The sequence below is a fragment of the Nomascus leucogenys genome, chromosome 6 (assembly GCF_006542625.1).
Source record: "Nomascus leucogenys isolate Asia chromosome 6, Asia_NLE_v1, whole genome shotgun sequence".
In the NCBI taxonomy this organism is placed as follows: domain Eukaryota; kingdom Metazoa; phylum Chordata; class Mammalia; order Primates; family Hylobatidae; genus Nomascus; species Nomascus leucogenys.
The window spans coordinates 50,030,019-50,052,704 of record NC_044386.1 but is presented as its reverse complement, the minus strand read 5'-3'; the positions used below and the strand labels follow the sequence as shown (position 1 = coordinate 50,052,704).

At 42.6% G+C, this 22,686-nt stretch overlaps 1 protein-coding gene across 1 annotated transcript in view; it reads left to right on the top strand.

The window, feature by feature from the left end:
* Positions 1–22,686, top strand: part of GLDN (gliomedin) — a 63,816-nt gene that overhangs the window by 677 nt on the left and 40,453 nt on the right. The gene's annotated exons all lie outside the window — the stretch shown is intronic.

Sequence of the window (22,686 nt, the reverse complement as noted above, 5' to 3'; positions counted from 1 at the left end):
CATGTAAATGAAGGGCGACGGCAGTGTTTCTAAGAGCCTATTTTTCTTCTCAGCTTAGACAAGTTTTCGTCTCCTGATGTGAACGGAGCCACAGCAGCCTTGGGGCTCCGCCTGTGCCACTGACCTGTGGGTGGGGCCCTCTGAGAGGATGGAGGCGCGTTTCTGAAAGAACGTAGGCTTTTTCAATAAAGGGATTCTTTCCCTGGCATCAACTAGTGGTCTGGCTTTTCACCTGGCATCGCCTCATTCCTGCTAGACGGCCGGCCTAATTGTTTCCGTTTAAGTGAAAACAGCCCTAGTTTTACTGCCCACCTGGGACCTAGATGCTGGGAAAGTTGCCCCTGGATCTCAAGCAATTCCAAATGAGGGACGTCAATATGGTGCAATTTTTTTTTTTCTTAAAATGCAATGTCAAAGCTGAGGTTCTTAACATGGGGCCTGCGGATTGGTCTCCCCATTGGGCTCCAGGGAGTACATGGAACTGCAGAAATGGCCAAGTGTGTGTGCCTGTGCCCTCCTGCCCGTGTGGATGAGGGTCTGCAGCTTTTCACTAGATCTTCAAGGGGTCCCCCATTGCATGCCTCCCCCAAAAGGTTTAAGAAACACTGCTCTGAAGAAAGTCTTCAAAGCCTCAAAGATTCGTTTTCCAGTGTTAAGTTTCTTTGCTTTTGCCGCTTTTAATTCAATAAGTATTGAACAAATACTATTAGATCACATTGCAGTTCCCCATCCCATTTCATTATCTACTACAATTGCAACAGTCTCGTTTCACTTTATAATTAGAAAGATTTCGGCTATTACCTCCAGTCAAGTGTGAGCCATACTTCAGAATCCTAGGCATTTGAAAATAAATTGACTTAAAGCTTCCGTTCTCACAGAAGCTTTTAAATATCTTACATGAGCTGAAATGCTTTTAAAACTACGTAAAAGTACTACATACTTCAAATACATCTTTTGAGAGAGATCAAGTTTTCCATTCCTCACTTCATTTGTTTTTTAACTTCATGTTATCATTTAAAAATCTGGACCTAAGCAGAAGTTTCAAAAAAGGACTGCTATAAGATGAAAAAAACCTCCTTAGGGGAATTCATTCTCACCCTCTCAGCTCTCTACCCTACATTTTAAGGCTTTTTAAAAACCCTCAAAAAGGGATACATCTGAGCATTATTATTTTACATTTTTAATCCTGCTTTTAAGGTAGGAGCTTTTGTATCCAAATTGCAACCTATTCTGTCACTAACGAATTGAATGGAGACACTCATCTCTATGTCAAATTAACTCTAGGTGACCTAGCAGTGCTACCACTAACTCTGTTACAGGTCAGAGAGCAGAACTATCACATTTGTCAGACTGGAAATTATTAGTAGATTATCATCAACTCATCCCCCACCTGCAATGGGTATGTTTTGACCTTTTAGAGTCATGAGGGCCTATCCCTAAGGCTAGGAGAAGGCAGTCATCTTACTACTGACTTTCCTCTTGGGAGCAGTTCTCAAACAGTAGGCTTAGGAATCAGCTGGAAGCATATTATAGTGCAGCTTCCAGGGCCTCTCCCTCAGACCTATAGAATCCTCTCCAGAATCTGCTTTATTAGAAGTCCCCTCATCCCCCCACCTCCTATGCCATTGGTGAGTTTGATGCAGATGGTCCAGGCACCACACTTTAAGAAACACTACTCAGTCTCTAACACTGAGTCTCTATCGTGCACAGGAATATCTTGGGGATCTTGTTAAGATGCAGATTCTGATTCAGATGGTCTAAGCTGGGGCCTAAGATTCTGCATTTCTACCAAGCTCCCACTGCTACCAATGCTACTGGCCTGAAGACCACATTTTGAGTAGTAAGGTTGCCTGCTGGAACTATTTGGGGAGCTTTCAAACTTACTGATGCCTGAATCCCATCCCCAGAGATTCTGAATTAATTTATTAGGCCGCAGCCTGGGGGTGGAGTGCTTACTCTCCAGCAGGAAGGACCTTGGCATAATTTCCTATCGATAGTAGCTGTGTTAGGCATCACTCTCCCACCAGATCCCCATCAAGGCCTTTGCTTCAGGCCGAGGAGCCAATTTTATTACTGAAAAGCTTTTAAATTAATGACAGCAATATTCTTTCCATTCAGCTTCACAGTTTCCCTCATCTTTACTCTCTGCTTTTCTCAGAACAATTATTCATATGAGAAAACCATTTTTAAAGAAAACATCATTTGGTAGCTCTTGGAGAGAAGTTAAGAGAATGGTCTAGTATATATTGTGGAGGCAAGTGTACACACCTCTTATAGGTGAAGGCTACACCTTCCCTGGCCCTTTTATACACCACCAGATCTTGAATGAGAGTGAGATCCAAGGTCCTCACCCTGAGGTCTTCTGTCCTTAGAGGTCTAGGAATAAAGAAACAAACTCTCTGCAGACTAATGTCAACATTTCAAAAAGCCTTCCAGAATGGTTCATTTATCCAAGATGAGCCTCAATTTAACTGATACTTTGAGTTTCTGTACTGTTGGCTGAAAATACATCCACTCAACATGAGAATTCTGTTTAGCTGAGCACACTCTTACCAGAACCTGGTTGGCAGCTGTAAATGACTTTGTTAAAAAGGCAAGATAATTATTAAGTACAGTTAATTTGACACAGCCAAGAAGCACATTAAATCTTTAAAACCATGTGCATACTTTTGGGAGAAAGTAATGAAAAGGGCCCTGGATGGGGCTTGGAAACCACAGAATTAGGCCAATAATGGGAATAGGATCTGGTGAGCGGGGAGAGAGAAAATTTGACCCATCTGCTACTAACTCCTGCGGGAGATGCTACTTCTGTTCACTCTCTTTTTCTCTGACCTCCTCTCATATTCTTTTTGTTCTCTTCCCATCAGCTACCCTCTCTCATTCCTCTCTTCCTATCTCACATTTGCTGATGTTCTGGTAGCTTTATCATCCTGTCTTTACTTGTCCAAAATCTAGGGTCAAGCACCCAGAGGGAGTTTCATAAATATTTTCATAAATTAAACAAACATAGAGAAGATGTAAGACACTGAGACTGGTGATTATGTATCCATGATAATTGTTGTCCTTGAGGGACCGTATGCGTTTCTATGACCAGGACATTGTTCAAAATGTCCTTGGCACCTCTCTAAAAAGAAAATCAGCCTGGCTGTTTTAAAGCAGGAGTTACAATTCAAATGATTTTTTTAAGGAAGGCAAATATGATTCCATAATTGTCAAATGATGAAAACTCATTTGATAAAATTTAACATCAATGCTTGATTTTTAAAATATGCAATAAAATGGGAATCATTGGATCCTTTCTTAACATTATAAAATGTAATTGTGTCTCACCCCCAAAACTATAGCTTTCCACTGAACTGTCAAATCCTGGAGATGGTCCTACTAAAATCAGTATTAAGACAGGGCTGCCCACTATCACCAATAGTATCTCGAATTGTCCTAGGAGGATCAGCCAGAGCAACAAGGCAAGGGAAAATGGTCTAAATATGTTAAGAAGTGAGAGTCTGGCTATATTCAGATCATACGATTATATACCTGGAAAATCTGTTGATAACCTACTACTAACAATAACAGAATTCAGTGGGAAACAAGGTATTAAAATATTACTAAGAAATCAATAGACTTCTTATACCCAAACAATCATCTGTTGAAAGATATAATGGAAGAAAAGATGTGCAAAACCTGTGTGTGTATCTATATACTTATCTTTTGTGTTAAGAAAGGGCTGGGGGACCGCTCTTGTAGAACAGAAAATATTTAAACCAAATGGCAACAATAGCATGTTTTTGGATAGAAAACTTAGCATCATAATAAGTTAACTGAAAGTTAACTTAGAAACCTGATGCCATCTCAACATAAAACTATCAATAGGTTTTTTTTCTGGGATTAGACAAACTGATTCAAAAGTTCACATGGAAAAATAAGCATTCCTGGCAAGGAAACCACTGAAAAAGAACAAGGAGGAACAGTAGGTTCTACAAGATATTAAAATATAATTAAAGCCTGAGTAATTAAAACAGAGTGGGATATGAATAGATAAACCAACGGGACAGAGTGGAAGGTCCAGAAATAATCTTAAATACGTATGGCAATTTAGTGCATAATAAAGACAGTATCTCACGCCAGTGAGGAAGAATGAATTTAATAAATGATTTTGAGACAAGGGGCAAGCCCTCTGGGAAAAGAGAGAGTGGAAAGAATAGTTTCATTCTCACAATGTGTACTTTAACAAGCTCTAAATGGCTCAAAGATTTACATTTTTAAAATATGAAACTAAAAGAAAATATGAGGATATCATTTTTAATTTTGGAATTGGGAAGCCTTTTCTTTCAAGTTATAACTCAAAAGCCAGATGCAAATAATAAATAAATAAATTTGACTATATTTTAAAAGCACATGAAACAGCAACAAAACTTCAGCATAGCAAACAACAACAAAAATAAAAACACCACAGACAAAAGCAAAAGATAAATAACAAACTAGAAGGCCGGGTGTGGTGGCTCACGCCTGTAATCCCAGCACTTTGGAAGGCCAAGGCAGGTGGATAACCTTAGATCAGGAGTTCAAGACCAGCCTGGCCAACATGGTGAAACCCTGTCTCTACTAAAAATACAAAAATTAGCCAGGTATGATGGTGAGGCATGATGGTGAGGCTGAGGCAGGAGAACCGCTTGAACCCAGGAGATGGAGGTTGCAGTGAGCCGAGATGGCACCACTGCACTCCAGCTGGGCGGCAGAGCAGGACTCCATCTCAAAAAAAACAAAACAAGCAAAACAAACTGGAAAACTCATATCATATCATAGACACATAATCTTTCTAATACACTTAGCATTCCTAACAGTTGATAAAAAAATTTAATAGGAAAATCAGCAACAGAGATGAGAATCCAACAGGAAAATGACACAGACAGTTCTCAGGCAAAGAAATACAAATGTCTCATAAGCACATGGGAAAAGAGCTCTTCATTTAAAAATGTAGATTTCAACTACCCCAAAATATAATTTTCACCTAACAAAAGCTTGTGCAATCTGTGGCCCAGGATGGCTTTGAATGTGGCCCAACTCAAATTCATAAACTTTCTTAAAACGTTGTAAGATTTTTTTGCGATTTTTTTTTTCCTTTTATCTCATCAGTTATTGCTAGTATTAGTGTATTTTATGTGTGGCCCAAGACAATTCTTCTTCCACTGTGGCCCAGGGAAGCCAAAAGATTGGACACCCCTAACCTAACAGAAAGACAAAACTACAAAAGTTTGACAACACACTATATTAGGTAAGCTGAAGAGAAGCAGACATGCTCTTGCATTGCTGTTTGAAGTGTAGAATGACGGAACCCATACAGAAGGCACTTTGGCAAAATCTGGAAAAAATTACAAATACTCTTTGACTCAGCAATCTCACCATAGATTTTATCTCCTATGAATGACATATGTATATATTCATTGCAGAATATTTGTAAAAGCAAAAGACTATAAATAACCCATATCTACCAATCCAGTACTAGTTAAATGAATCTATACACCCACTGGAATACTAAGTAGCTGTAGAACAAGAATGAGGAAATTCTCGATATAATAAGAGTTAGAACAATCCCCAGGATATATTCTAAGTGAACAAAGCAAGGCAGAGAAAAACATATACTGTATTACCTTGTGTAAGCAAGAAAGGGAGAACTAATCGAAGAAATTAACAAAAGTGCTTACTTTTGGAGGGTATAAGGGAGGAATGAACCCCTCACTGTATAGCTTTCTGTATCATTTTGACTTTTGAACCATGTGACTGTGTTGCTCTCTTCTTTATGGGAGTAAAAGGGGCCTTGCACCCAAGGTCATTTGGCAGCTGCTCCTGGGCCGGGGAGCAATAGAGCATGGTAGGGACTGCACCAACCTGAGGTTCATCTGCTTTGTCTAAAGGGGAGGCTCCCGCTGATGGTGACTGTACAAGAACCAGAGCCTCCTGCTTCTTGTGCCTGATTTTTTTTTTCTTTTCTTTTCTGTTCTTTTCTTTTTTATTTTTTTATTTTATTTTATGTTTTATTTTAGAGACAAGGTCTCACAGTGTTGCCCAAGCTGGAGTGCAGTGGAGTGATCATAGCTCACTGCAGCCTTGACTAATTGGGTTCAAATGACCCTCCTGCCTCAGTCTCCTCAGTATCTGGGACAAGTGTGTGCCACCACACCTGGCTAATTAAAAAAAATTTTTTTTCTTTAGTAGAGATCTCACTGTGTTGCCCAGGCTGGTCTTGAGCTCCTGGGCTCTAGAAATCCTCCTGCCTCAGCCTCCCAAAGTGCTGGAATTATAGGCATGAACCACTGTGTCTAGCCTGATTTTTTTTTTTAAGAGAAGTACAAAATCTGGTTTTTTTCTTATGTGAAATCTCCTGGCTTTTAAATATTGACAGCAATTCAAAAAAGATCTTTTTTTTTTTTTTAGTTGGCTGACAGAATGTTGGCCAAACAACACTCACATTGTTAGGGGCCATGTTAGGACTTCCCATCATGCATTTGCAGGAGTCTCATCTCAGAATCATGAGTGGCTTTAGACCCAAAGGGCTTTATTTAGCTTGACCACAATGCCCTTATTTACCAGCCTGATTCTGAAAGTGTAGTAGTTACTGTGTCATTGTGATTGTTGCTGTTACTGATTGAGGTCGATGTGGTTTTTTGCATTGGGTTTGGTTTCAGTTTTTTGTTGTTTTTGCTGTTTCTAAAAATCAATTCCATCTTCAGTGGATGGAGATTTCCTGTCACTACGGCTTTTCAAAAGCATGTGCTCCCGATTGTTAGGGTAGTTCCCAAGCCGGAGATTCCAGCTGGATTAAGCAGTAACACATTATCATAGCAAACAGGTAGCTTTGCATTATGACTGCTGTAAGCTACACTGATATGAATCTAGAAATTCTATTGTTTATAGAGAAAAAAATCACATTACCTACAGTCACAGCTCCTGCTTGTGGTGCTATATTTCCTTAAACTGGCTGTGCCCGAGTTTATCTCCCTTTCCCACTTCCTTGGACTGAGTTATTTCCAAATGTTGTAAAAGCTGAGGATTTAGACTGGGGTCAGCAAACTATGGCCTGTAGGCCAAGTCCAGCCTGCTATTCTACTTGTTTTTGTACAGGCTATGAAGAATGGTTTTTACATTTATAAATGGGTGGGGAAAAAACAAAAGAATAATAATATTGCGTGACATGTGAACATGATATGATATTCAGATTTCAGTAACCATAAATAAAGTCTTATTGGGATACAATCATGCCCATTTCTTTACAAACTGTCTATTGCTGCTTTGGCACTACAGCAGCTGGGATGAATAGTTGCAGCAGAGACCATGTGACCCACAAAGCCTAAAATAGTTTTTGTCTTGTTCTTCTTAGAAAAACTTTGCTAGACCTCCACTTACATCATAATTCCCTGAAACAGCACTAGGGTTGATCCTCTTTTTTTTTTTTTTTTTTTTTTTTTTAGACAGAGTCTCTCTGTGTCACCCAGGCTGGAGTGCAGTGGCATGATTTTGGCTCACTGCAATCTCTGCCTCCTGAGTTCAAGCGATTCTCCTGCCTCAGCCTCCCAAGTAGCTGGGATTACAGGCGCTTGCCACCACGCCCAGCTAATTTTTTGTGTGTGTATTTTTAGTACAGACGGGGTTTCACCATGTTAGCCAGGATGGTCCTGATCTCCTGACCTCGTGATCCACCCGCCTCGGCCTCCCCAAGTGCTGGGATTACAGGCGTGAGCCACCGCACCCAGCCTAGGGTTGATTCTTAGTAGCTCGGGCTACTAAATCAGGGATGCTCCAGCCTTGGTTAACTCTGGGGTCTAACACCTCTCCCAAGGAGACAGAATGCAAGACAGAGGCACCCTAAGAGTGCTGTTCCGTCTACAGTGAAGCTGTAGCGCTGAGCCAGGCTGCTTGCTGGCTTCCCAAACTGAGAGCAAACAATGTTAGGGGAGCTTTTAGCCATTCATTATTCCCAAATCTAGGCCTTGTTTCAAACTCTATCTGTTCTCCTTGATTGAAGGAGAGAGATGCATACCACACTAGGTCCTGCAGGGTGAGGGGTTTGGGGAGCTGATGAGAGATTAGAGGCCTGATACAGGAGGATTAAAAAAGACAGGGTGGCCAAAGTCATAAACCCCATGCAGAGCCTGGGAAGTGGGTTTCTGTGGCCCTTCTCACTGCAGCATGTGCACACGTGCACTTAGGACGTCAGGGCTGTGTCCTCTGAGCACACCTGACACGGTATGTTTGTTCCCATGTCAGAAGCCATCGCTAGGTATCAATTAAGGTTTGGAAGGTTTGGGAGAGAGCTTGCGGCCATATCTCTGCTTAGATTGTGTCTAGTGGTGTTGGTGATGGGAACACACCTATAAGCCTAACTCATGTCTCAGGCAATGATGGTGCACAAGGAAGACAGGAGGGAGCTGGCCCCTGAGATCCATTGCACACACACAGATAAAGCATTCCTTGTAAGAAATTATTGGCATGATTCTCTAGGGACATATAGAAGAAACAGGTGGGTCAAGGCTGATCATCTGGACTCATGAGAATAGAGCAGTTGTGTTGACCAAATGAATGGCATGAAACCATCAGGACCTAATCCCATGTCCCGGAATTATTAAAAGTCTCCAGTCTCTTTCTATGCAAAGCAGCAGAGGTGAGGGCAGTAGGAATGAGCCTCCCAAGGCTTTACAGACTGAGCAGGGTAGAACCTTCTGGGGCTTGGTGAGTTGTCAGCTCTTGTCTTTTTTTTTTTTTTTAAGTGAACATAAACTCAAGATTTTATTGTCTTCGTAATAAAACAAAAGATGACACTTAAAACGAGATATCTTGGCCCTTTCTCTTCTTATCTCCTCCCAGTTCAAAATGCTTGCATCTCTTGATGGCCAGCCTTCTCTTAGATCTGTTTAGAGACAGGGTCTCACTATGTTGCCCACGGTGTTCTGGAACTCCTGGGCTCAAGTGTTCCTCCTGCCTCAGCCTCCCAAAGTACTGGGATTACAGGCATGAGTCACCATGCCCAGCTGCTCTTGTCTTTATCCACACTATTTCCCTGCCTTTCCCTCAATCTTCCCTGCCACTAGGCCGGGGATAAAATTGATTTTTGTCTTGGAACTCAGAGTCACGTTAAAAGTACCTGAAAACTGTCTCTCCACTCTAGGGAGAGAGCAGTACCCTGTGATCAGCCAATTATTTAGTAGCACTGCCCACTAGACCACAGGCTGAGAGATCCTTTGGCAAAGGTCCCTCCCTGTGTGAGTTCCAGAATAATTTCTCAGATCACAAGCCCTTCAAAGCCAAGGGCTGGTTCATCCTTCCCAAGCTCTCATGCCAGGATCTCCCTATGGCAGTCGCAGGCTCACCTGCCCATGGTACTGCTGCCACCTTCAGCCCTCATGTACCTGTCCTTAGCTCAAGCAACCTGGGATCTTTCTTCATTGTTAAGTTCCCAGCCCCATTCTCTCTCCCTAATTCTTTGAAGTATGTGGTGGTGATAAGCAGTGTGGACTTGGAAGTCAGATGGATTCGTATTCTGGACCCACATCTTGGTAGCTGGGTGATCTTGGGCAAATGTTTTAACTTCACCAAGCCTCAGTTTCCTCATCTGTATGACTGAGAAATTAGTATCTACTTCATTAGGTTGTTGGGATGTTTAAGGGAGATCATATAGGTGAAGTACACTGCCTGGTATAGTCAGGTTCTCAGTAACTGTTCATTGTTGCTCTTATTAAGATTTATCATATTCTTAGTTGATTCATGCTGCTATAACTGCTATAGGCTAGGTGGCTTATAAACGACTGAAATTTATTTCTTACGGTTCTGGCAGCTGGGGGAGTCTAACATCTAGGTGCCGAAAGATTGGGTGTCTGGTGAGGGTCTGTTTTCTGGTTCATGCATGGCACCTTCTCACCTTCTCACCTTCCACCATGGTGGAAGGGTAAGGCAGCTCTCTGGGGCCTCATTTTTATAAGGTTATTAATCATTTTTATGATTTTATAAAATCATTTTTATAAGGTCATTAATCCTATTTATGTAGGCTTTCCCTTCATGACCTAGTCACCTTCCAATGGCCCCACCTCCTAATACCATCGCATTGATGATTAGGTTTCAACGTAGGAATTTGGGGGTACATAAATATTCAGACCATGGCACTCAATATTGCTTTGCCATTAGCTCTTTTTGCCCTATGCTCCTAGTGTCTTGTTTCTGGGTTTACTCTTTATTTCTATTTCCTTCAGGGTGCCAACTTGTCTGTTCATCTGTGCTTTTATCAGCTGCTGCTTTGGGATAATATTTGGCCTCTTAAAGCCTGGATTGGAATCATACCAACCTAAATCATCTTGGCATTGACAACAAAACAGAGTTCCCCTTGATATGGCAACAGGGCTTCTTCAGAGATTCAGGATTTCCCAGCTCCCACCCCTCTGAAACTGCCTTAGCAAAGATTATAATAGTGTGAAAATTATGACAGTGAAAGAAATCTGACATAACTGGCTCCATCTTGCTTTTAACCTCCAAGCTGCCCTCATTCATTCCTCAAAGTAGGCTGAACTAACTTTGGAAGGAACTTAGTTTATAGTTTAACTTTTTAACAACAATGATATCAGCCCCTCCCCAAAATGAACTCTCTCCTGGCTTGGGAAGCAGAGCACCTTTGTAAAATAAAAAAATTAGCCACAAGATTAGAAGTTACAGCTCAAGAGTCATGCAGCCAGAGGCCACAAGATTCCTAACCTCCCCAATTGCTCCTATAGATAACATGACTATTGTAAAACCTAACATTGGTATTCAAGGTATTTTTTAGACTCTGCATTCTGATGGATCAGCTGGCACCACCAAGACCAATAAACTGGTTCATCTGTCTTGTGGCCCCCATCTAGGAGCAGACTTGGCATAAGAGGAGAGCTTCGACTCCCTGTGATTTCATCCCTGACCCAACCAATCAGCATTTCCCATTCCCTAGCCCCCGCTGCCTGCTATCTTTTTAAAACCCTAGCCTCTGAACTTTTGGGGAGGCTGATTCAAGTAATAATAAAACTCTGGTCTCTTGTTTAGCCAGCTCTATGTGTATGAAACTCTTTGTTGCAATTCCCCTGTCTTGATAAATCGACTCTATCTGCACAGCAGGCAAGATGAACCTGTTGGGTAGTTATGCCTCTGTGTGCCCACTGATGATGAGGTTTGGCACTCACTGAAAGGCAGTCATCTTTACCACTCTCTGACTGGCTCAGCTATTGTTAACTTCTGTTGATTCCTGTTGGTGGCATTCCTGAAAAAAATTTGTATGCTGGCATTTGGAAAATTGAGAAAATGTGAGTGGAAGGTAGAGCAAAAACAGATCGAGAAAGAACAATTTTACTTCTTAGGGGTCTTGTGTTCTCCAGGATATTGTTGCCGACGTGGGAACTATCAGAACAGTCCTCAGATTTGATTTAAAAAAACAAAACAAAAAAACACAATTAAAAAAAAAAAGACACTCTTTTATTCCCTCTACATTCCTCAAACTCACCACCACCACCACCACCACCACACATAAAAAAGAAATTCTTGGCCAAATCTACTTGACATTCAAGATTAATTTACATGCATTTTATCTACAGACTAAAGGTCATGTTGTTTAAAACAAGCTGAAGCTTTTAGGTTGTAATTAAGCTACAAAGGGAGCATTTTGCAGCCCATCAGTTGCTTTTATGTAGATCTTTAACAGCTCTATACTTTAAATAGATATAATCTGCTTCTAGTTTATCTAAAGTTGAAGACACGCATTTCTTTCTGAAAGGTAGCCTTAAAACAACAAGGCCAACTAAAGATCATTCAAAATGCAATTTGTGGAGTTTGTTCTGAATCCTATAGAGCAACCCCTTCATCTGCCACTCAGAAAAAGTTTTTGCTTGCCAAAGTGCTGGGAAATTTGGAGGTCCTGCTTAGGCTCTATATAAAAACTGTGAAGTACTTTATAATGAGTTATGAATAAGTGTACACTAAAATGTTGAGGTGGTGATGGCAAAATAATTCCCCGGTTTTTTTGTTACTCAGTGGGTGAGTGTTGGAGTCTGGTATCCTTTTTACTGGAAGGTGGAAAATGCCTACCCCCACCTAAGCCACATTTGAGGACCTTGGAATGAGTCTCTAAACAGGAAGACCTTTAGAGGAAAATCCTTCACAGTGACTGTGTGGAAAGCATGGGGGCAGTGAAGAAGAGAGAAAATAAGTCCTCACTAAGGAAATTGAACTCAAAATGGGCAATGGAGAGTTGTTGAGACAGGCAATAAGTTGAGCCAAGGTCTAGGGACTGAAATGAAAATGGTGCAAGTCAGGAAGAACAAGAAGCCAGACAGGCCTTCCTGTACTGGACAGTTTGGGGTAGGGAGAAGGGAACTAAGGTTGGCTGGGTTAGAGAGAGGCTTGAATTTCTACTTTTGAGAAGTTGAGAATGAACCTAATGAGGAATTGGGATCCATTGTAGAACCTTTGCCAGGGAGGAGTCATAAAGACTGTGGTTTTATAGGAGGACAGATCTGTTGGTGCAATGCAGGAAAGACTGGAAATGGGGAAAGACTGAGGCAAGAAGAAAGTTAGAAAGTTATTACATTAATCCAGGCAAGAAACAATTCATGTCTGGCTAAGATAATGGCATTGGAAATGAAGAAGGGTTATATCCTAGAAATATCAAAAGAGAAGCATGAATTAATTTTGCTAACTAATTGGATATAAGGAAAAGTGTTACTGGAAAGAGGTCCTTATCCAGACCCAAAGAGAGGGTCCTTGGATCATGCACAAGAAAGAATTCAGGGTGAGTCCACAGAATAAAGTGAAAGCAAGCTTATTAGAAAAGCAAAGAAACAAAAGAATGACTACTCCAGCCCTTGGGGCTGCTGGTTGGCTATTTTTATGATTATTTCTTTATTATAGGTTAAATATGGGGTAGATTATTCAAGAGTTTTCTGGGAAAGGGGGCAGGGATTTCCCAGAACTGAGGGTTCCTCTTCCTTTTAGCCTATATAGAATAACTTCCAGCCATTGCCATGGCATTTGTAAACTGTCATGGTGCTGCTGGGAGTGTCTTTTAGCACACGAATGCATTAGTAATTGGCATATAATGAGCAGTGAAGATGACCAGATGTCATTTTGATTGCCATCTTGGTTTTGGCTGGCTTCTTTACTGCATGCTTTTTTCTTTTTCTTTTTCTTTTTTTTTTTGAGATGGAGTCTCACTCTGTTGCCCAGGCTGGAGTCCAGTGGCATGATCTCGGCTCACTGCAACCTCTGCCTCCTGGGATCAAGTGATTCTCCTGCCTCAGCCTCCCAAGTAGCTGGGACCACAGGCATGCACCAGCACACCTGGCTAATCTTTTGTATTTTTAGTAGAGACGGGGTTTCACCATGTTAGCCAGGATGGTCTTGATCTCCTGACCTTGTGATCCGCCTGCCTTGGCCTCCCAAAGTGCTGGGATTACAGGCGTGAGCCACCGCACCCAGCCCTACTGCATGCTGTTTTATCAGCAAGGTCTTTGTCACCTGTATCTTGTGCTGACCTCCCGTCTCATCCTGTGACTTAGAATACCTAACCACAGCCAGGCGCGGTGGCTCACACCTGTAATCCCAACACTTTGGGAGGCCAAGGCAGGTGGATCACAAGGTCAGAAGATCGAGACCATCCTGGCTAACACGGTGAAACCCCATCTCTACTAAAAATGCAAAAGATTAGCCGGGTGTGGTGGTGCACGCCTGTGGTCCCAGCTACTCCAGAGGCTGAGGCAGGGGAATCTCTTGAACCCGGGAGGTGGAGGTTGCAGTGAGCCGAAATTGCACCACTGCACTATAGCCGGGGAACAGAGCGAGACTCCGTCTCAAAAAAAAAAAAAAAAAAAGAATATCTAACCTCCTGGGAAGGCAGCCCAGCAGGTGTCTCGGCCTTATTTTACCCAGTCCCTATTCAAGATGGAGTCGCTCTGGTTAGAATACCTCTGACAAAAGGAGCCACTTGGTCCAGATCCATTGAACATCAAGGATGGTGGTGCTACGGACAGAAGTGAGGAAACATGGAAGCAGGCTACTTTAGAAGTGAGGATGCTGAGTTTGTTTTGGGACTGAATATGACATTAAAAGAGAGAAGGAAAACTGAGATAAGAAAGAATATTCAGGGAAAGGAGAACATCCTGCTTCCAAGGAGAACTCTGCCTTCTCCATGTAAGAGGACTTTCCAAATTAAAAAGTAAAAGGCGGACCGCAAAATGATCTAAGCCTTTATAATGGTAAAGAGCGTGGGCATTGGAATCATACTGTGAGTTCACTTGTGGCTCCTCATCAGCTGTGTGACCTTCGGCAGGTCACTCAACCCCCTGCATCTCAGTTCCCCCAGCTTTAAAAAGGTGGTGATAGCAGTATCTAACCTACAAGTTATCATAAGAACTCAGTTCAATAATCTATGTAAAATCCTTAACACAGTGCCTAGAACTCAATATGTGTTCACTCATCAATATTATTTTAGCATTTTTCAAATGCTGCCATTCTGTGCTTCAGGGAATTTGGAAGCCTTGTAATAAAAAGAATTTGGAGATAAAGCAAAAGAACTTGCCAGAGAAACAGCAGATTCTAGAATGACCCTAAAGTTTGGAATCTTGGGTGACTGGGACAACACACAGACCTCTGGAAAAAATACTGTTTTCCAGATAGGTGTTTTGATAGTTAATGGGGACTAAAAAGGAAAAATGTATTTTGGATATTGGATTTAGGGAGATTAATTATACTAAGCATAATAGGAAAATATTTGACTGTACTCAGGCAACCCTTCCAGGTCCCCTTCCACCACATGGAAGCTTTACTTTCGCTTTCACTTTCCTTTCACTTTCACTTTAATAAATCTTGCCACTGCACACTCTTTGGGTCCACGCATTTCTCTAATCGAGCTGTAACACTTGCCGCTGTGGTCCACGGCTTCATTCCTTGAAGCCTGTGAGACCATGAATCCTTCAATCAAGAAAAACCTTTGATCAGGAGAAGACTTCTCGTCTCATTTCTGGGGGCCTGTCTGGGATTTCTCCAAAGCGATGAGTAACCTTGGACCCCTTTCACTTGCTATTCTGTTCTATCTTCTTGCTAGAAATTGGAGGAAAACACCAGGCACCTGTCGGCCATTTAAAAGCAACAAGTGCAGCCATCTGACTTAAGACACAGGTGTGAGGCTTTCTGGGAAAGGGCTCTCTAACAACCCCCGGCCCTCTGGGCTGGGAGCATTGTTTTGCCTGGAACCAGTTCCACCTTTTTCTACCTTTCCTGAGAAAAGACAAGGGCTGACTAGAGGCGGAAAACTGTCATCCCGAACTCCCAGCACTGACCCGGTTGAGATCATGGCACAGCCAGAAGCCTCTACTCTGCAGCCACCCATGCATGCATTCCATGCCTCCTGGTCCTAATGTCCTCAGAGAAGACTTTCTTGAGGCCCTATCATCTACGATCTTTCCTACCCCTGAATCTAAGAATCTTTGGGCTAGGAGCCTAAGTTGAGGGAGGTGAAAATCCAAAGACCCTTGCCCATGGTGCCCCCAGGCTTATCCTTATTCAAATGGGTATCAATATACTTATAGGGAACCTGTCCCTCATACCCTGTACCCTAGGCACTATCCGGGGCATCAAAAGGCATGTCGGTGGCTGATAGAAGGCCTAGGACATTTTTCCTTTTGTTGCCCTAAACTTACTCCAGATTATAGAGGCTACTTTAATTACCACCTTTCCCATCTGGGATCAGCGATTAGAACTGTAGAACTTCTCCACTCAAAGCAGTGAGACGTATGGGCCAAAAACAATATAATAGATAATAGGTCCCCCAATTCAAGTCCAAAGGTCAATGAATATTTTTAGGAGGGCAAATAGGTGACAGAAAATTCAGGTACGAAAAGCACTGTTCTAACCTTGGTCCTCCAATTTGCCACTGCCTACCCTAAAACTGTTGTGCTTCAGTGCCATTTTAAAGGAATTTATCTTGCTGGGACAGCTCCAAGCCCAGAAATATGCTAACTGGTACCTGGTCTCTGAACTCAAAATACACTCCGAACCTAAGACTCACTCGCAGATGCAAAGGTAATTGTGGGCATGCTGGCAAGGAGCCACTAAAATCCAGCAGCCCCGGTCCCCTTTTTTGGGGAGCTAAAAAAAGACAGGAAACAAGTGCGGGCAAAACTGCTACGTTGGTAAGCGCAATTAAATTCATTAAGCAGGGTTCCATGGGTGATTGCATACCCTGGAAAGAAAAGGACACTAGAACCATAGGGGACGCCCTAGGGCTAGTGCTCACTAGGGGATGACTAGGGGTGTGGGCACTCCTATGTTCTCCTTTCAGATGGGAGACGTCCCTCAAAAGCAAACCACCCCTGAGGTGTATTCTGGATAACTGGGACCAATTTGACCCTCAAACGCTGAAGAAGAAGTGACTTATATTTTTCTGCAGCACCACCTGGCCACAATAGCCTCTTCCCGGAGGAGAGACATGGCCACCTGAGGGAAGTAACTATAATACCATCCTACACCTAGATGTCTTTTGTAAACAAGAGGGCAAATGGAATGAAGTGCCATATATACAGGTTTTTTTCTCACTAGGGGATAACCCACAATTATGTAAAAAATGTAATTTACATCCTACCAGGGGTCCTCAAAGCCTACCCCCATACTCAGGTCTCCCCACAGCTCCCCCTCCCACTAGTAAGGACTCTCCTTTGGCCCTAATGGCCCAAAAGGAACCAGATAAAAAGATAGTCAAGGAACCAAAAGGCACCAATGGCCCTCGATTGTGCCCCCTCCAAGCCGTGGGAGGAGGAGGAGACTTTGGCCCAGCACAAGTGCATGTCCCCTTTTCCCTCTCAGACTTAAAACAGATCAAACTGGACCTAGGAAAATTCTCAGATAATCCTGATGGATATGTAGACGTCTTACAGGGATTAGGACAATCTTTTGATTTAGCATGGAGAGATATTATGTTGTCGTTAGGTCAAACATTAACTCCCAACGAAAAAGAGGCCGCAGCTAAGGCTGCAGGATCCCTGGGAGTTTGGGGATCTCTGTTACCTAAGCCAGGTTAATGATAAAATGACATCAGAAGAAAGGGAACAATTCCCCACAGGCGGTTCCCAGCATGGATCCCCATTGGGACCTCGATTTGGAGGTTGGAGACTGGAGTCACAGGCATTTACTGACTTGTATACTAGAGGGATTAAGAAAGACCAGAAAAAAGCCAATGAAGTACTCAGTGATGTCCGCCATAACGCAGGGAAAGGAAGAAACCCCTATGGCATTTTTAGAGAGGCTAAGGGAGGCGTTAAGAATGCATACCTCAGCCAGGCTCAGTGGCTCATGCCTGTAATCCCAGCACTTTGGGAGGCCGAGGCGGGTGGATCATGAGGTCAGGAGATCGAGACCATCCTGGTTTAGTGAAACCCTATCTCTACTAAAAATGCAAAAAAAAATTAGCCAGGCATGGTGGCAGGCACCTGTAGTCCCAGCTGCTTGGGAGGCTGAGGCAGGAGAATGGTGTGAACCCGGGAGGCAGAGCTTGCAGTGAGCCTAGATTGCACCACTGCACTCCAGCCTGGGCGACATTGTGAGATTCTGTCTCAAAAAAAAAAAAAAAAAAAAAAAAAAAGAAGAAAGCTTATCTCTTTGTCACCTGACTCTATTGAAGGCTAACTAATTTTAAAGGATAAGTTTATCACTCAGTCAGCTGCAGACATTAGAAAAAACTTCAAAAGTCTGCCCTGGGCCCTGAGCAAAATTTGGAAACTCTACTGAATTTGGCAACTTCAGTGTTTTATAATAGAGATCAGGAGGAGCAGCCTGAACGAGACAGATGAGACAAGAAAAAGGCCTCCACCTTAGTCATGGCCCTCAGACAGACGAACTTCAAACTTCGGTGGCTCTGAAAGAAAGAAAGGCTGGGCGGGCAACCCGCCTGACAGAGCTCGTGAGTGTGGCTTACAGGAGCCCTTCAGAAAGGACTGCCCAAACAATAAGCTGCCCCTCGTCCATGTCCCTTGTGCCAGGGGGATCACTGGAAGGCACACTGCCCCTGAGGGCAAACGTTCACTGGGCCAGAGGCCACTAACCAGATGGTACCACAACAGGACTGAGGGTGCCCAGGGCAGGCACCAACCCACGCCATCACCATCACAGAGAGCCCCAGGTAAGCTTAACCATTGAAGGCCAGGAAACTAACTTCCTCCTGGACACTAGCACGGCCTTCTCAGTTTTACTCTTCTGTCCTGGATAACTATCCTCCAGGTCTGTCACCATCAAAGGGGTCCTAGGACAGCCAATACTAGGTATTTCTCACACCCCCTAAGTTGTGACTGGGGAACCTTATTTTTCTCACATGCCTTCCTTATCATGCCTGAGAGCCCTACTCCTTTACTAGGGAGGGACATACTAGCTAAAGCAGGGGCCATTATATACTTATTGTTCATGACATAAGTAGATATCCCCTGTGTGGAGGGAGGAGGGGGCTGAGCACGAAGTAGGTTGAGAAAACACTCTTACAGATGTTTTTGCTCTGTACAAAGGATGCCACAGGGCAGCATTTGGAGATAATGGTCTTAATTCTTTTGTCCATTCCTCCCAACATCAGACGAGTTGGTTAACTATGATTTCTGACTATCGGATGAATGTAAGAATGCTTAGATAAAAATCAGAAAGTATCTGAAGTTGTTTTTGAAGGGAACAATGTGAGTACAAAATATTGCTGTTGGCGGTTACTGAAATATGATTCCAGCAGTACTCCTGCTTAGAAACTCCATTAGAGGCCTGGGGAAGACAAGTGATTCTCAGCTCACTTCAAAACACTCATCCCTTCCTACCCTAACTTCTTCTGCACTTACTTGTGTCATACAACTCAAACTTTGGTTTTCTACAATTTTGGCCTCTAATTTGTCACCTTTAGTCACCTTATCTCTTTAGATATGTCTCACGGTTTTTTGCTATGCCTCTACTGAAGTATTTGATGAATACCTCTTGACTATAGACTGATCCACGACTTGAATAGTGCATATATAAATTTGGGTATCTGCCAGTTTCTGAACCTGGTTTCTTGCCATACTAAGAGTTTTAGAGGTGGGTCCTAGAACATAAAAAAAACCCATCTTAGGAATTCGTGCTACTCACCAAATAGGAGACGACATCAGGTATCGGTAAGGCTGACTTAGAGAACTGCTCTACCGATCAAACATTCATTCACTCAGTATGTAGTCACTGAGCACCTATTATATCCAAGGCACTATTGTAGGTACTCAAGAAACAGTGTGAACAAAACATATATATCCCTGTTCTCTTGAGGTTTATGTTCTGGGGGGAAGGAGACAAAAACCAAAGCAAATAAGTAATTTATCTATAGTGGTAGAAGGTTGATAAGTGCTATGAAAAACAATACAGTGGTTGGGCATGGTTGCACATGCCTATAATTCCAGCTACTCAGGAGGCTGAGATAGGAGAATCGCTTGAACCCCAGGAGGCAGAGGTTGCAGTGAGCCAAGATCATGCCACTGCACTCCAGCCTGGGCAACAGAGCAAGACTCCATCTAAAAAACAAAAAGAACAATAAAGCAGAGAGGAGGATTAGGGAGGGGTAATAGGAAGCTGTAATTATAAGTAGTGTGGCTGGGGAAGCCTGACTGAGGAGCAACATTTGAGCAGAGACTTGAAGGAGATCAGGGAATGAGCCAGGTGGATATGAAGGGAAAGGGCCATTTGGGCAGAGGGAATAGCAAGTGCAAAGGCCCCGAGGTGAGAGAGCTCAGGGAAGGAGACTGGAGCAAAGTGAGTGGGAAGAAGAGTAATAACAAAGGAGGTTAGGGCCGGGCATGGTGGCTCATGCCTGTAATCCCAGAACTTTGGGAGTAGAAGGCGGGCGGATCACCTGAGGTCAGGAGTTCGAGACCAGACTGACCAACTTGGAGAAAATCCATCTCTACCAAAAATACACAAATTAGCTGGGCATGGTGGCGCATGCCTGTAATCCCAGCTACTTGGGAGGCTGAGGCAGGAGAATCGCTTGAACCAGGGAGGCAGACGTTGCAGTGAGCTGAGATTGTACCACTGCACTTCAGCCTGGGTGACAGAGCGAGACTCTGTCTCAAAAAAAAAAAAAAGAAAAAAAGAAAGAAAGGATGTCAGAAAGATAATTGGGTGGGGTGGGGGAAGGAGGAACAAGAGACCAGTTCATGTAGAGCCTTGAAGGCTATTGTAAGGACATTGGCTTTTATGGGGAATCTTCGGAGGGTTTGGAGCAGAAGAGTGACATGATCTCACCTGAATTCTCACTGAATCACTCTGACTTCTCAGTGATGAGAATCTGGCTTCTCAATGATGAGAACAGACTTTGTGGGTGGGCAAGTTAGGTAGTGGAAGTAGGGGGGCTATTTATATAGCCATTGCAATAATCCGGGTGAAAGATGATAGTGGCTTAGACCAAGTGAAAGCAGTGGAGATGATAAGAAGTGGATGGTGTATAGATATGTCTGATAGTTGAGCTGATAAAATTTTCTGACAGTTTAAATGTGATGTGAGAGGAAAAAAAATAGAGGAATTGAAGGACTTCAAGGTTAGTGGCTGAGCAATGGGAAGGAAAGATTTGCCATCAACTGAGATGGCAAAATTGCAGATAGAACAGGTTTAGGGGGAAGATCAAGAGTTCAGTTTTGAATGTTGTTACATTGAGATGTTCATTAGATGTCCAAGGGAAGATGTCATCAAGAAGTAGCTGCATTCTTGGGTCTGGGAGGGGGTCCCAGCTGGAGGCATAGTCAGGAAATCATGGAGATGCTAAGCATGATATTATTCATTACTTGGACTTAGGGAGGCTTCATCAAGAGTCTGTCTATTCCTTATGAAACCCAGACTGTTATTTTTTCAAGTCCTTTATAAACAACAAAATTCAATCAATCAACTGTATTGTGAGCCTTTTGTGCCCACAGATTTTGCCTTATTTTTAAAAGCATAGGGCCCGGCTTATCATGTGTTTGCTGATGAAAACATCGGTACTTCTAAATCAGTCAAAAATATCTTGGAAAGAAGCTTAAAAGAAGCCTTTCACAACCAAGTAAAATGTAAATCAATATAACAAACACTCAGCGCCTGTTATGGGCGTGTGGGTGCACACTGTGGGTGCTGAGGAAGAACAAGAAAGGAACCCTCAAGGAATTCACAGGCGAGTGGGAGGGAAAAGAAAAATCCTCAAACACTTACGACACAAGCAATAGATAATAGGACCCCAAGAGGGATATGAATAAAGCCCAGTGGGCGATCAGGAAGGGTTTCGAGAAGGAGGCAGCATACCAGTCAAATCTTGAAGGATGAGAGAGGGGAATGCCCTTGAAGAGCAGGTGGTTCCTTTTAGCTTGAGCACGATACAGGTAGATGCAAAAATGTCCAAAGATTCTTTATTTTATCTTTGCTTTTGAAAATTATCTGGACTATAGAATTCTAGACAGAAAATGTTTTTCTTTCAGCACTTAAAAATGTTACTCTACTATCTTCTCACTTGCATTGTTTCCATTGAAAAAGGCTGCTGTTATCCTTAGCTGTGTTTCTCTCTGTGGAATGTGCCATTTTTCCTTTGGCTGCCTTTAAGATTTTCTCTTCATCATGTGTTTTAAACAGTTGTATTATGATATGCCTTGATGTCAGTTTCTTCATGTTTCTTATCTTTGGAGCTTCTTGAGCTTGTTGAATCTACGGGTTTATAGTTTTTCTTGAATTTTGGAATTTTTTTTGCCATTGGTACTTCAGAAATGTTTCTGTCCTCCCTGCCAGCACTGGACTCTAATTACACAGGTATTGGGCTACTCGAAGTTGTCCCATAGCTCACTAATACTCTGCTCACTTTTAAAAAGCATTTCTTCTCCATGTGTTTCATTTTGGATAGTTTCTACTGCTATGTCTTCCAGTTCACTAACCTTTCATCTGCAATGTCTAATTTGCCCTTAGTCCTGTCCAAAGTAAGTCCTGTACTTATTTTTTCTTTAGAGACAGGATCTCGCTCTGTCACCCAGACTGGAATGTAATGGTGCAACATAGCTCACTGCAGCCTTGAACTCCTGGGCTCAAGTGATCCTTCTGCTTTGGCCTCCCAAAGTGCTGGGATTACAGGTGTGAGTCACTGCACCTGGTCTAGTTTACTTTTCATATCAGACATTGTAGTTTTCATTTTTAGAGTTTGAGTTGGGTGGTTTTTGTATCATTTATATTTCTGTCTAGCATGTTCAATCTTTCCTCTAGCTTCTTGAACATAGGAAAATGGTTAATTAAAATAACCATTTTATTGTCTTTGTCTACTAATTTTTTTTGTATTATTTCTGAGTGGGTTTCAATTAATTGATTTTTCTCCCTCATTATTCCCCTTTAATTACCAAGGGGAAGAAATAGCCTAGAGTAAGTTCCACATGGCTGACCATCCCAGAAACTACACATTCTAGTCTCATGCCAAAAATGTCCCACTGCTTATTTAACAGTCAAATAAGAAATAAAAGCACAAAAACAACAGAAGATAAATACAAGTGTGAAGCTGGTACTTCAACAAATGGCCCTAAAATTGGAGAATCAGCAGCCTGGAATTAAGCCAGACTAGCTGGGAAAAGTATTAGAGTCTTGGTAGTTCAAAGTTTTTTTTTCAAAGAGGAGAGCCCAACTCCTGATGGATTGGATCAC